Source organism: Callospermophilus lateralis, chromosome 4, assembly GCF_048772815.1.
Source record: "Callospermophilus lateralis isolate mCalLat2 chromosome 4, mCalLat2.hap1, whole genome shotgun sequence".
Lineage (NCBI taxonomy): Eukaryota > Metazoa > Chordata > Mammalia > Rodentia > Sciuridae > Callospermophilus > Callospermophilus lateralis.
In genome coordinates this window covers 44,550,537-44,564,532 of record NC_135308.1, presented here as the reverse complement: position 1 = coordinate 44,564,532, position 13,996 = coordinate 44,550,537, and the positions used below count along the sequence as shown (strand labels likewise).

Genomic DNA, 13,996 nt, shown 5'->3' with positions numbered 1-13,996 from the left:
AGAAAAGCAACTGTTAAAAGACTATTACAAGACAATGTGGAATTGCAAAGTAAAGGGCAAAATGTACCAAAAGAGACATGTAGCAAAGAAGGTATAAAATTTGCGAATTTTCTTGAACTGAATAATAAACTGTCAACTTTAAAAAAACCGATAAATAAGAGACATAGTGGATATTTATCAGTGAGACACTATTCTTTAGTGTTTGCACATTGAGCAGAAAAAAGTGAGATAATATATTTGAATATGTATATCATGTGTATGTGTGCATAATTTGTACTTCATATAGAGAGATGATAACTACTTTTTTTAGCATTTGAACATTTGTAAAAATTGATCCCACTTTTTTTGGGGGGGCAATCAAAAGTTTAGGAAAGTTTACTAGCTTTAGAATACATCAGCACAATTTGGTTATAGAAATATTCACTTTCAAAACTACAGTGTTTATGTACTAGTTAACAACTCAATCTAAAGAGCCATGGAAGCTGATGGTAACCTATCCACCAAGATGGTACATTTGCAGTGTGGGGACAAATTAAGTGAATACTTCTGAAAGAAGGAAATGAATAACCTCAGCATCAACAAACAACCTCTTTCTTTTACAAAGGAACTTGTAATTTTTGATGATTTTTCTTTGCTAGTTCAAAATTATGAAAGAAACTGAATTAACTGGTCGGACCCAGGAACATGATGATTTGGCAAGCTGCAGTCACCCAGTTCACAGATGTGTGATTATCTGCAGAGAAGTTGCTGGTATAGTAGTCCATGCCTTCATTCACATCTGGAGAGGAGTTTGATATAACCCCTTTTCTTTATCAACTTGAAGCTGCATACAGGCAGAGATCACAAATTGCTGGGAGGCTATACCGGTCTGGGGGGGAGTTTCTGTTCCTCTTGAAGGAGTGAGTTAAGAAATACCTCCTAGGCCTTCTTTCAAAGTAGCCACTAGTCTTCTGCAGAGGATAGATGGCTGAGGTTTCCCACTTTCTTTCCTGGCAAGACCCGGTCAGCAGAGTTGAAGGAACACCAGGAAGTAGTAACAGGGCTTTTAAGCTTTTGTTTGCTAGCCCTGTCCTTAGTACTAGGCACTTCCTTGAGACTTCCTTCTTTGCATGAGGACCTGAAGAGCCACCCTGACAAGGAACCGTTCCTTATGACTTAAAAGGAATCAGCACTTCTAAAAGGAGCCATTGCCTTTGGTGCCTTAGCTTGTTCTGTTACCTCATTTCTGGGAAAGACAGAACTACATATTCAGGCTCGGGTTTGGGTTCCATTGACATCCCATCTTTATCCTTTCCTTCTTTCTTCAGAAGCCATCTACACAAAGCTTCCTTTTCACAATTCTCCCCCCACACACATTCTGCAAAGCTCATGGGCTTTGCATACATCTTCTACTTTATATGGGTCCCGATGATTCTGGACAAGCCAATCCTCAGTAATCATGCTGGGGGTGGACGGTGGTTTCTTGGCCTCCAGGTGGTCATTCGGGCACCTCAGACTGCCCAGGTTTTCAGTCTCCCCACCTTTGGGTTTGTTGCCCCAACGGTTGGCACAGGAGTCAGGTCTGGCAAGCCAATCATTCACACTGTAGGGCTCCTGGAACACATGGAACATGAGCTTAAACTTCTCACTGGTTTCATGGCTGCCATTCTCAGGTTTCTCCAACTTGCAGGGTTCCTGGGGAGTCAACAGCCAATCAGACAATCCCATCGCATTTTGATCAAGGAGCTCTAGATCTTCAACCTTTTCAACTTCAATGGAGAAAGAACTGGTAGTAGAATGGCTGTTAAATTTTTGCTAACTTGGTTTTCCAGAAACTTTTTCTCTAGGAAGAATCCAATGTTTGATGAGCTAGCATGAGCCTTCAGGTGCTCAGGAATTTGAATGGTCTTGAGGGACCCAAAGGTGGTGATGGTTTGGCACAATGCAGTTGTGTCTGCTTCAAAGAGCAGAACAGTTGAATCTTCAGGCTAAAGGGTCAAACTGTCCAGTCTCTCCAGGCTCACACAAACTTGATTGGTTAGATCTTTATTTTGGGTACACTCCAGTTGATGGATAAGGCAAATTAACTGGACTGATAACCAGTAGAGCTGCTGAGCCTGCTGCTGAAGTGTCTCTTCTTCTTCTTTTTTTAAAATATTTTTTAGCTGTTGATTAACCTTTATTTTATTTACTTATATGTGGTGCTGAGAATCGAACCCAGTGCCTCATACATGCCAGGCAAGTGTGCTACTGCTGAGCCACAACCCCAGCCCTGAAGTGTCTCTTCTTTAAGTTGATAGATGCGATCTACCTGTTCACACGGCCATACCTCACGGCTCTGAAGGCATTCCAGGTGACGGCTTATACAACTGTGAATATACAACTTGAGATTTGCTTATACAACTTGAGATTTCACCTTTTGCAAGTTATCTTTAATTTGCTGTTCAGCCCAGAGAACTCCACCAATAGCAAGCTCCAAGTTCCTCCATGCATCCCTAAATCTCAAAAGGGCTTCTCTATTACTGGAGCAGCTGCTCTGGTCCTGGGAGGTATTCATTCTGCTCACTGTTCCTCGAAAGGCAGATCCTGGCCAGGCCAGCTACCTTGCAGGCAAGCAGTGGTTTCATCCCCAGCCTGGGTGCCCCAGGTCCCCCTGATCCCATGTTAAAATGATAAGAAATTCTATGTCCACTATTTGCACAATGGAAATAACAGCCCACAGAGGCTAATCCCAATCAATAGAACTAGAAATCAAAAGATTAAATGTGTGTATGTACATATTGCATACATGTAATGTGTCTATAAATTATATGTGTAAATATGTCATTTAAATTGCCCTTAAGGCCGAGTGAGGTGGCGCACACCTGTAATCACAGAGGCTCAGGAGGCGGAGGCAGAAGGATCGAGAATTCAAAGCCAGCTTTAACAATTTAGCGAGGTGCTAAGCAACTCAGTGAGACCCTGTCTCTAATAAAATACAAAATAGGGCTAGACAGCATAATTCACAGTAGCTAAACTTTGGAACCACCTAGATGGCCTTTAATAGATGAATGGATTTTTAAAAAGTGGCATATATACACAATGGAATATTACTCAGCAATAAAAGAGAATAAAATCATGGCATTTTCAGGTAAATGGATGGAATTAGAGAAGATAATGCTAAGTGAAGTTAGCCAATCCCAAATATCCAAATGTCAATGTTTTCTTTGATATAAGGAGGCTGATTCATAGTGGGATAGGGAGAGGGAGCATGAGAGGAATAGATGAACTCTAGATAGGGCAGAGGGGTTGGAGGGGAAGGGAAGGGGCATGGGGTTAGAAATGATGGTGGAACGTGATGATCATTATTATCCAAAGTACAGGTATGAAGACACAAATTGGTGTGAATATACTGTGTATACAACCAGAGATATGAAAAATTGTGCTCTATATGTGTAATAAGAATTATAATGCATTCCACTGTCATATATAAAAACAAAATAAAATAAAGGGCTAGAGATATGGCTCAGTGGTCGAGTGCCTCTGAGTTCAATCCCCGGTATACCCCCCCCCAAAAAAATAATAAATAAAGTTCCCTTAAAACCCTAAAGTCTCTTCAGTTAAAAAGGAAACCAAATTTTCGATTATGTTTTTATGTTAAAAATAGTAACAATGTTGATACTACTTATTAAATTTGATAGCCTGTGGCTGGCTAAACTGAACTTGGGAAAGGTGCATAACTTCTTAGGCTTAAATAAGTTTATTTTAAACAATAAATAAAAATATATAAATGAAATAAACATGCAAATAAAAGAGTTTAAAAGAGACACAAAATGAAATCGCAGAACACAGAAGGATGGAATTATAGAGGAAAGAGAGGCCCCTCCCTCCTACCCTGCCCTTCCACTCTCCTTAGGTTACATGTGGGCTCTTTGACTGGATGTAGGGACCCAATGTATATAAGAGCTGGTTAATAAATGAATTTTATTAATTTTGCATGTCCAGGGGGATTCTCACAAGAAGTAAAGTACAAAGAAATGACCAAAGCATGGCGTTTTTATACTTTTGGACAAAGAATGATAAATTTGTGAAGAAATGACAGGACAAATGGATCTCTGCACTAGAGTAATACATTCTAGGGTTGTTTATAAAGAGATACATAGAATTTGCATAGAAGCTAGTGGAAGATAAGGGTTACCTCAGAGTTTGTTACTCAATTTTATTGCAGGCCCACTTATCAGTTTCTGGTGATCCAGGTTATTTCCTGGCTGTGGTATGTAAAAAACACCCCTTTTACAACAATTATAATGGCTTGCTGCAAGTAGTAAAAAGACAAGTCTAATGGCCCTCTCTGAAGTTACAGTCCTCAATTGATTTCTGCTTGAAATAATCAACATGCCAATTTAGCATATTTGAGATGGCACATCCCTAATTCCATCATAACTCATAAAGATAGAATCAGAAATTAATTAATGAGACAGCAGAAACATCTTAATCAATTTCATAAAACATACAGGTGTTTACACAAGAAGTTTTTAGATTAAAAAAAATCTGAGGAAATAAATAAATATCTACATCCATTTCAATCAATGTTAAATTCATTTAAGGTGTCCAGCTGTGCTCACAATAATGCACTATAGCTCTCTCCTCCTCTTGATGAAATGCTTTACCATCATCTTTGATAAAAACTCAGATTGGCTCTTAAATTTTTTTAAAAAGAAAAGTTTTATTAGTTTTTGATGGACCTGTATTTTATTTACTTATTTATATGTGGTGCTGAGAATCAAACCCAGTGCCTCACGCATGCCAGGCAAGTGCTCTACTACTGAGCCACAACCCCAGCCTAGGCTCTTAAAATTTACACATTTGCATGGCTTGGGGGGCTGAGATAGAGGATTGTGAGTTCAAACCCAGTCTCAGAAAAAGGGAGGTGCTCAACAAAATCATGGAATACAGTGAGACCCTCTCTCTCAATAAAATACAAAATAGGATTGGGAATGTGGCTCAGTAGTTGAGTGCCCCCAGTACCAAAAAAAAAAAAAAAAAAAAAAATCATGTTTGCTACTGTGGATGTGTGAAATTTGCCTGTGTTTCTTCATAGCATTGTTTTTTTTAATATTTATTTTTCAGTTTTTGGTGGACACAACATCTTTATTTTATTTTTATGGGGTGCTGAGGATCGAACCCAGCACCCCACGCATGCCAGGCGAGCATGTTACCACTTGAGCCACATCCCCAGCCTGTAGCATTGTTTTTATTATAAAAATTGTGAACAATCTAAATTTGCAAAAGGGAGGATTATAATTTAATAAATGTTTCCATCCTTATCATGTAATAAGATGCAATCAATAAAACAGTACTACAGAAATACACCAAACAACAAAAGGAATGCTCCTAATATATTCAGATTTCAAAAGAGGAGCTCAAAAAATGGATTATAATGTCAATTACTTAAATATATACACACAAATACACACACAGAGTACGTTAGAGAGAGCAGACTGGAAATCATGAACAAGAATTACAGTGGGTTCACTAGTGATCTGTTCTTCCTGCTATTCTAAAATTTTTCATTTCTAAAATGAACTTATATTTAGAAAAACAAACCAGAAACTCTATTTTTGTAAAAATAAGGCTTTAATCAATATTTTCTAGGAAGAGCAAACCACGAAAATCAATGCCACAGTCCTACATGTATTTAAGAAATATTTATAGGGTATACTACTAGGTGCCAGGCGCTGTTTGACTCTGGAGGTAATGAATAAAACAAGTAATGAGCAAAATAGTAATGAGCAAAACCAAGTCTTCTTCCTCTTGGTTCTTATACTCTGGAGAGAGAGGGATAAATAGATAATAAATGAATATAAGAACAAACATTATCATTTAATAACATCACATAGGAAATTAAGGAACAAAGAGTGATGGAAGTGGAAGGCATTATTTTATAGATTGGTGCAGTTTTGCTTTTTATACACTTTTTTTTTTTTATAACAGAGATTGAACTCAGAGGCACTTAACTTCTGAGCCACATTCCAGCCCTTTTCAATTTTCAATTGCTATGTTGCTTAGGGCCTTGCTAAATTGCTGAGGCTGGCTTTGAACTTTCAATCCTCCTGCCTCAGCCTTCTGAACCACTGGGATTATAGGCATTCCCCACAGTGCCCAGCTATTTTTTATGTTCTTGCAGAGGAAAGTGTCTGAGACAGAACATTTCTTTGCAGCTTTATTGAGCTTCCATGATCTTTTGAGTCTTAACAAGAATTATCCACAATCTAAGATCCATAAACTCAAAAGAGACTTGTAGTTATTGATGCTTATATAATAGAAGGACTTCAATTTTAATACTGTGACTAAAATTAAGGTATGAGCAGGAAAGATCCCCAGGTGGAACAGATAAAACTTGAGCGTTTAAAAGAAAAAGCTTTTCTGGCTTCTTTTCTATTGATTTTAAACTACTTTTATTTATTTGTGTCAAGTCCCACTGTCTAGTAGACCAATGAGCCCTACCCAGAATGTCTGATGTCAACAAACTCTCTAAGTGGTTCTGATGAATGTAGAGAATATCCTTGACAGTGCCAGTATGATGATTGGTTTTTCAAAACAGTGGTTGATTCTGATATTTAAGTATCTTCTGATTGCATATTTTTATATTAACTATGCCAGTATTAAAAATCATACCTTTGGAAACAATTCTTCCAAATTCAGCAACTTCAAATATCCAAAGAATGTCCCAGAATAGATTAAATCATTACATTATTCTTAAAGCAAAACATGCCAAATGCCAAGGTAAGATACATATGAAAGTGAAGTGTTCTGGTTGAGATTACAGAGTGATAGGGGACCTTGAGCTTCACTTGCTGGCCTCCCCTATGTCCCTAAAGCCTGCCCCTTCTCTCTCTCTCTGCAGCAGGACCCTCTCTGAAGGGTCCTTAGACTACTCTTCAAAAATCACTGAATGAGACTAGGAGTCTGACCTTTAATTATATACTGTCTGTCTCAGCCTTGTATCTTCTCATATTTTTCACTTTGTGTTGTTTTATTGTTGCTTTTGGTTGTTTACTCTTTGCAAGCTTGTGATCTGAACCCCTTCATGCAGGACACAGAAGAAACTATCATAAAGCATTGAATGTCTTATGCACAATAAAGTAGGCACACAGAGCAGGCATATAATCAAAACCAATATACCCAGCAAGCTAGGCAGACTGAAGACTAAAGTCAGGGGCTCTCAGTGCAGTGTATTTCCTGCATTTTCCATAGTTTTTCCGTTGCATAGAGAAAGGAATACAACTGGTATAAAGAAGATAGCCTAACAAGGTGACAGTGAGAGTTACTTAACATCTACTCAAGTGGTTTTCACTTTTAAACATTAATTAGGGCCTTAATTTTCTCCTGTGCACCCCATATTCAGGAAGATTGTCTCCATCAGACTAACCGGTACTGTTAAGTAATAAATTTGTTTTCCCAATTCGACTCAATGCAGTTGTAGATCACGCATCCTCAATGGGGGCAAAAATCAGTTCTTGTGGAACTAGGGAAACATCTTTCTCTTTTAATGTATAAGACACAGATAAGCAACTCCAAAACATCAATAACAAGACAAACAAACAAAACCAAATAACCAGATTTTAAAAATCAGGCAGTAGAACTAAGCAGACATTTCTCAAAAGAAGACATGCAAATGGCCAACTGGTATATGAAAAAATGCTCAGCATCATGAAGCAGCAGGGAAATACAAAAGAAAACCACCATGAGATGTCCCCTGACTCCAGTCAGAATGTCCCAAAGACATTAAGGATGTGGGGAAAAGGGAAGCTTTACACACTGTTGGTGGGAATGTAAATTAGTACAACTATCATGGGAGCGGCATGGAGCTTCCTCAAAAAACTTAAAATAGAACTCTCTTAGGATTCAGTAGTCCGACTACTGAGCTCATATCCAAAGGAAGGAAATGAAATCATCTGCAGTTAAATGTTTATTGCAGCACTATTCACAATAACAGAGAAATAGATAAGATAATGTGGTATGTATACACAATGGAATATTTAGCCATAGCAAGAAGAAGATCCTGTTGTTTGTGACACTTGACAACATGGATACAACAGGAGACCATTGTGCTAAATACACTGAGCACAGAAAGACAAATGCCACATGATCTCACTCATATGTGGAATTTAAGAAGGTGAATCTTCTAGAAGGTGAAGGTAGAATGGCTACCAGAAGCTATAGACAGAAAGAGGGAGGGGGGGTGGGAAAGGCTAAGCGGTGCTCAATAAATTACAGTTATATAGGAACAAGAAGTTCTGGTGTGCCTTTATAAAATAGGAGTGACTCTAGGAAACAATTAAGGACTGTAAATTTTGAGAAATTAAAAGAAGAGATTCTGAATGTTTTCACCACAAAGAAATGGAAACAGTTGGCTGAGACAGATATGTTTAACCTGATCTAAACATTACAAAATGTGTACATATTTCAAAACATCACATGGAACCTCATTACTTATGTATATTTTTATGCTTTAATATATCAGTCAAAACAATAAGTTAAAAATTAAATAAAACACACACACATAAAGTGCATGAAAATACAGACACTGTAGCTATGGTACTAAACTTTCATGGGGGTAACTAAAGATAAAATCTAAAGAGACTCCTTAGGGAGAAACTAATGAGGAAAAAGTAATGATGCATTTGTATAAATGTCTTCTGCACCGAACTTTTGTTCCATATGAGTTTACTACTATTGTCACAATGAGTTGGAATTTCAGTCAGTTGAAGGCAAGTAAATGTCACATCTTAGTTTGTAGGAAAGCATGACTTTGTCCACTCAACAATGAGTGCTTTGCTTCCAGTGGTGCCATCAGAGGTAAAAAAGGAGACTCACTGGAAGACCACTGCAAAGGTCCTGGTAAGAAATGGTGGACATTGGGCTAGGAAGGTTAGATTTTGGATATATTTTCAAATATACTGTTTTGAAGATACAAAACAGCTCATGGTTTCCATAATAAAAGATTTCCAAGTTCTAAGTCTTATTTTGGGATATCTGTGGTAGTTTATGTACATGTTCAAAAAAATTTTTTCCTGGCATGGAAAGTCTTTAGGGTTGACAGAAGAAACTAATCAGCTAATATCAAATTTTCCTTTGTAGGAAAAGTTTGTTTGTAGCTAGACTACATTTCTATTTGGACAAGGAGTGGCTCCTACTCAAAGACAAGCTTTGTATATTTTGTTACACGGATATCCTTTATCTTTGAAGTTGTCAACAACATTTTCACAATCATAAGTTGTCTAGGTTGATGTAACCTGTTATATTCTGTAGCTTTTAAAGTGCATTTGTATTTGCAGTTCAAAAAGTACATAAGAGGCACTAATGAGTCTTCCTGTGTAATTTTTAGCTTATTCCTGGCATCAATCAACTGTTATGCTTAGTGTGGTGAAATTTTCTTCCAGATAAAACCTGACTTTGGCCCTGGATTCTGTTTTTCCAATGGCTATTAATCAATTTTGCAAGCTGCCTCAAATTCTTTTTGGAGATAGGCAGTCATAAATAAGGAAAAACAATCTTTGGTTCATCCCGGAAGTGGAGAAGAGTAAGCTAGTATACGTGCAAGACAGCATGACTGGGGCATAATCATGCACTTGGGAGTTACGGTACCTCTCTGTGGTTGCATGGGTCATATACAGCTTGTATATCACCCTCTTGTGGGATGACAAGGGTTGTAAACGGCATGTGACCCAAGGGTCTCCTGTGAAAACAAATACACTTCATGAGATACGAATTCTCATTTAACTTCACAATGCCTTGAGCTGGTTGGTTAGAGTTTACATGGACTGTTTTCTTAATGGGCCTGTATGTCCTACAAATAATAGGATTTACAGTGGGGGACCATTTTCAAGATTTCCTAAACAGAGACCTAAACTTGTTTCCTCATTCCTGGAGTGCAAATAAATTATTTTGCTGACTAATGTATATGTAAACACATATTGAGGAAATATTTGTATTTTATAGTAAAAGTATTGTTTAATGGTTTGTGTGTGCTTCAAATATGTATTTAAAGTATTTGTAAAAGGAAAGTAATTTGGCTTATCTTACACTTCCTATATAGAGAAAAGAATGAACTGACAAGCATGAGATTGGAAAAGGTCATAAGATGTCTAATGGTCTACGGATGAGAGAGAAGGAGAAAGCTTAAAGCAAACTCACATTAAAAGTGGGCAGCCAGCAAGCCATTAGAGACAGCTGAGCTTCTCTTATCCCCATTGAGAGTGAAGGGACTGGGGGTTTAGGGACCTAACTATTCATGGAAGGTTAAACTCACAAGCTAATGAAGAGACTCCCGAAAAGAAGCTAGCCAGGGAGTTGCTTCTTGATTTCAAGAACAGACATGGATATCAATGGGCTTATGATCTTTGGATAGGTATGAAGAAAAGAAAGGTTTGAAGGAAGAGGAAATAGTCTAAAATTCTGGTATATTTCTGTTGTGGCTTCTAAAAACAGAAGGCAAAATGTCTTTTGGCCACAAACCCAACAAATTCCTAAATCTTAAAAGAGTGATGTAAATGTCTATTTCACACCAACTGTATAAATCCTGTGAGAGGTTTTAAGTGGACTATAGCTCTAGAATTGATGACATAGAACTAATTTGTCTATGAATGCAGATTTTAACTGGATAGCAATCACCATCATGTTTCACATACATTTTAACAATGTCTATCATTTATAAGTTAAGAAGTTCACAAGAATATATTAATGAATAATTAAACCCTCTCATAGTTCAGATTGGATCTTGTCTTTTAAAAATACTTTTTTTCAAAACAAATTTAAAAAAACTTCCATAATTTTCACAAGTGAGAGATTAAAAACAAAATAATAAAATTGCCATTAAGGGGCAGGGGAAATAAAGCAAGTCCCAATATTCATATTTTTGCAGACCTCTGAGAGGTAAAGGCTATTCTGAAAACTTCTAAAACCGAAACTTGCAGGGTGTTGTAAAGTCAGCAATGCCCTGCATAGATCATCTACAATATCTGAAAACCTAAACATAAGTTATCATTACGATTTCAACTCTAAAGATCAACAAATACAGTCAAGGACAATCTGAAAGTCAGCAAGACCCAGAATATGCTTAGTGGCCTTTCTTTTCTTCTTCTTCTTCCTCCTCTTCTTCTTCTTTTTTAAAAACTCTGTTATTAAGGAAATCTCAATAATTATTTGTGTATGTTTGATTGTTTATATGGAAAAAGAATGCATTTTGCTGGAGAAAACCAAAAATAATGTACTGGATTCTTATGCCTAATTTCTTCTCAATTATCTTTCTCAGCAAGTCCTCAGTCCAAGTATATTCGATGAAATAACATCCCAGTTCTAGAGAAAGTTGCTTGAATTGCGACACTGAATAGGAAACAGATATTTCATTTAGAATCTGCATACTGTCACATTTGGGGCTGCCTCTCTCTCTCACCAAGAACAGGTCACTACCTTTCTTTCTGAGAGAGGTAGCCAAGGGAGCACTCAGAGGATGACGGCAGCATTGTGTCATTGCTGATTTTAAGATTTGGTGGCTGTCCCATGGTTAGATGAGGTAGTGCCTTGTTTTTGAAAAATGCATTCTGAAGTGTTCAGGGTTAATGGGCATCAGATGTGCAGTGTACTGGGATGGCTCATCAAGAAACTAAAATAAAAAACAAACCAAAACCAGAACATCGAAGGAAGAAAGAGAGGGATAAATCAAATGTTTCATAACATGAATGACTGGGTGAGGAAATATATTATTCTTGCAGCTCGCTGAAGGTTTGAAATTATTTCAAAATAAAAAAGAGAACAAATAATAATAAGAAGAACATAATCAGTTTGAGGGACCTTCAACTGGCCAAATTTGGGCCTATTTGAAGTTCAAAAATGTAACTGAGTAAAATATAATGAATAAATAAGAATCCATGGGTTCACATGATACAACGAAGAAAAGAAAAGGAAAAGGAAAGTCAGTAAGTTACCACCATTGGGAGCTATTATACCAACATCTTACTTTGAGATTTTTTTTTTTTTTTAGTGAAAATATTGAGAACTTACCTTCTCCTATTGAGCGCAATTATAGTCATCACCAGTTGTGAAGCGAAAGCAAACTCGTCTTTTCAGAAGAGTGACAGCTAATATATGTTGAAGAAATAATAGAATAAAAATCATTTAACAACCACCAATGAAATAATTCGTTAAAAAAAAAAAGCTGTGTGTGGAGTACAGTCATCCTCTTTATTACTCCTTTAACTTCTTTGTGTCTCTGAAAACATACAAACATAGGAAAAAGTCTCCAATATTAGTACCACCCTTGTTTGGCTAGAGAATAGAAACCAAGTCCTAACCAAGGAGATAATCTATTCTATCAATAGTTAAAAGACTGACATATTTATTATTTTGCTGTCCCTTCAACCATAAAAATATACATAAAGGGGGAGATTTTTTGCTGGCAGCTGAATTTAACAGAGTTTAATTCCTGAGAGCTGCAAGATGCTGTTTTGTACGTATGTGGGAAAGTGCATGAAATAAGAAAAAGTAGCACAGGAGGCTCTGCTCTCGAGTCCACCAGGTAGTGGGCACTACTTGTCACAAGTAGACAACAAGGCTGGTTGATATTCTGAAAGTAACATTTAAACATGGAGTTGCATTTATGAATTAAGGTTTTAGAGTTGCCATTATTCACATATCAAAGGATTATCAAATTCTTCCTTATTCTCAATTTTATTAATACACACCCATCCTAAGAAAAGATGAAGGAAGCAGTTTACCATGGATTGTGTCTTGTATTCATGAATCATCATTTTGGTATTTTCTTCAGCCATGACTATCTCCCTGGTGCTAAAGGTCAAAGAGAAGCCTCATCAATACGAGCATAATTTTATGCAGTCTTCAAACTGACAAATTCTTTCATATCCCTTCTTCAAAGGAAATGTCTACGGTTTCTAAAGCCACACACTAAAAACTCTTATAATAAATAAAACTATTTTTCACAAACATGACAGTGATTTTTAATGTTTCCGTTCTAATTGCAAAACATACCTAATCTTAATCCTATCATTTCTGAAGATAACATGAACTAACGAGTCTTTGTTATATAAGCCCAGATCTGACCTACAATTGCACTGTCTCTGTGGCTACTCAGCCTAGCATCCTTGGGGATCCCAGGTCTATTTCACTGATAGTATTTAACAAACTGAGACGTATTGCTATTGTAGGCTAGAATAGGTCCATCTATCATGGACATGCCACAGATTCTCAGATGGAATAAGCCAGGTCTGTAATTTTGTGCAGGAAACATGTCAAATGGTGTAGGAGAATAATGTCTGAAAAACAACATTGCATTAGCTAACTCCAGGAAGAATATGTAGAAGAGACAGAAAAAAACAATTCTGTGAAAAACTCAAGCACCCTTGCTTGATATGCCTCTGTCAACAGTAACAGGTTCAGCAGGATCTCTAGTTTTAGCATTCTCTAATTTTGCCTTAAGGTGTTTGTGTTCAAAATGGAATATACATTCTTTTGGATGCACACAAGATGATTCACTGGAGAACTTCTATATATTTTTTTATCTAAAAACAAGATGGAAAGTAAACTTTACAAATATTTAATATACAGGTTGACAATATTGCCGGCTTTATGTCAGGATTCTCCAGAGGAGCAGATCCAATAGCAAATATAGAGAGAGATAAAAGAGGAGATTTATTATAGAAATGTGGACTTCCAGTTCAAAGCCAAGGGCATGAAGGTTAGAGTCAGAGGTATAGATCTAGAAGCCAAAGGCTAGAGACCCAAGAGATTTGATGTCCCAGGGCAAGAGAAGACATTGTTCCAGCTCAAGCAGAGAGAGAACTAACACGTCCTCCTCCTTTACATTCTATTCAGGGCCACTGGACGATGTCTGCCTACATTGGTAAAGGTGGGCCTTCTTGACTCGGTCTACAGATTCAAATGCCAGTCTCTTCCAGAAACATCCTCATAGACACACCTAATATTTTTTCAGCTATCTATGTGTTCTTTAACCCAGTTA

At 37.1% G+C, this 13,996-nt stretch overlaps 1 pseudogene; it reads right to left on the bottom strand.

Moving 5' to 3' along the window:
* Nucleotides 1-772: 772 nt before the first annotated feature.
* On the bottom strand, nucleotides 773-2,548 carry LOC143396537 (nuclear receptor coactivator 4-like; annotated as a pseudogene).
* Between the last annotated feature and the right edge of the window lie 11,448 nt (nucleotides 2,549-13,996).